Source organism: Protobothrops mucrosquamatus, unplaced genomic scaffold (genome assembly GCF_001527695.2).
Source record: "Protobothrops mucrosquamatus isolate PMUCROS unplaced genomic scaffold, P.Mucros_1.0 scaffold7082, whole genome shotgun sequence".
NCBI lineage: Eukaryota > Metazoa > Chordata > Lepidosauria > Squamata > Viperidae > Protobothrops > Protobothrops mucrosquamatus.
Window position 1 is genome coordinate 8,698 of NW_015392891.1, and position 2,109 is coordinate 10,806.

The window sequence follows — 2,109 nt, forward strand, 5'->3', positions numbered from 1 at the left end:
GTTAATTGTTCTCCCTGCCAGGAAATTTCTCCTTGCTTCTAGGTTGCTTCTCTCTTTGATTAGTTTCCACACATTGTTTCTTGTCTTCCCTTCTGGTGCTTAGGAAAATAGGCTGACCCCCCCCCCCCTTCTTCATTGTGGCAGCCTCTTAAATATTGTAACACTGCTATCATGCCATCCCTACTCCTTTTTTACATTAGACTAGACCAGTGATGGCGAACCTTTTAGAGACTGAGTGCCCAAACTGCAAGCCAAAACCCATTTATGCATCCTTGAGTGCTGGATGGGTGTGGCCTATGGGTGGGCGTGGCTGCGGTGGTAGCGGCAGACTGGGTGGGACTAAAAAGTTCAATCAATCAATTCCAACTTTGCAAGATCTTTTTTTTTTCCTGCGAGAAGTTGAAATTGACTGATTGAACCTCTCTTTTTTTTTGCACATGGCGCCTCTCGCAACCGTGCCATAGGTTCCCCACCACTGGACTAGACATACCCAATTCCTGCAACTGTTCTTTGTGTTTTAATCTCAAGCTCCCAAATATGTTTGTTGCTCTTTCATTTCATCTCTCTTAGTAAATATTAATTCCAGTATAGCTAACCCTCTAATTCCCTCCTCTACCTTTTGGATGACAAAATTGTCAGGCTCGTCAGGAACCTTTAAGAACACACTGGGTAACAATTTTTCTGGAATGGTAGAGGGTCTTCCTGGCTGAGCAGGGGACTGGACTAGAAGATTTCTAAGGTCCCTTTCAACTGTGTTGTTGTGTTATGGACCTGTTGTTTTATTGGCTGGTCTGCCACTGCATCTTATGAGATTTTTTATTTTTTACTTTCATATCTAGCCAACAAGCACGGTACTTCCTATTGGTGTCCCATCCATGTACTAACCAGGTTCAACTAAAAAATAGCTAAGGAGGAACCTTTTCAGGTGTTCAGTTTGTATAGTCCTCAGTTACCATTTGTTCCCTGAGCGTTCGAAGATACAATGGCACTGTGAAAGCAGACATACACCTGGTCCATAAATTTGTAGCACTTATTCAGTGACCACATGTCAGCACTTCCTGTAATTATGAAGGTGCAGGAAAAATCCATAGCTCTTTTTGTCTAGTTTAAATCTTTCTTTCAATTGTAAATATGCAAACCAATGGCAAACACGTTCTTCTGATTCCAACTTCTCTTTAGATTTCAGGATAAGGTTACCATAATTGAAATATATTATTTGACCATAAGTCCACCCGTCTGGCCTCGCCACCATTTCTTTTCTTAAAAAGAGTTCCTGGGGAGACAGCCAAAGAGGCATCTTCCTAGAGAACCTTATTTTATATTTCTTTCACATTCTGAGGATGGCACGTCAAACAAAGTGATTATTATAATCAACATTTGCTTTAACCTGATCATACCATAAATAACTTAAAAATCTTAATTCATGGACCTCTAGTGTCAAGATTCTGATTGACGAACCCAACCAAGCAAACATCGAGACATTCTGATCTCTTAATGCAGTGGTTCTCAACCTTTTTAATGCCGCGACCCCAACTGGTCGTAAGTCGAGGACTAAACCGGTCGTAAGTCGAGGACTAAACCGGTTGTAAGTCGAGGACTGAATCGGTCGTAAGTCGAGGACTGCCCAACCGGTCGTAAGTCGAGGACTTTCCCTGCCCGGGAGCGCCACATATGTGTGGTTCCGCCCCCTGCGCCGGCCGAGGCGTAGCTGGCAAGTGGCAGAGACAGAGCAGGCCGACCACCAGCTGGCCCAGCCCAAGGGAGGTAAGGCACCCACCGGAAAAGGGGAAAAAATGGCAGACAAAAAAAATGGCGGACAAAAAAAATGGCAAACAGCCTTGCTTGGCGACCCCCGTGAAATGGTCGATCGACCCCAAATGGGGTCCCGACCCACAGGTTGAGAACCACTGTCTTAATGTAAAACTTTCTTGAGTACATCATTTCGGCATGTATGAAAGCAAAACCAGCTCTGGCAAAACTCCACGCAACCCCACATAGTAAAAGCATCGAATACTCCCTCCTCCTTGGTCAGGTCACGTTGCCCAATTAAATGGAAAAATATTATTATGAGAAAGTGTCTCTGGGTCTAATCAGAAACCTGGTGATGCC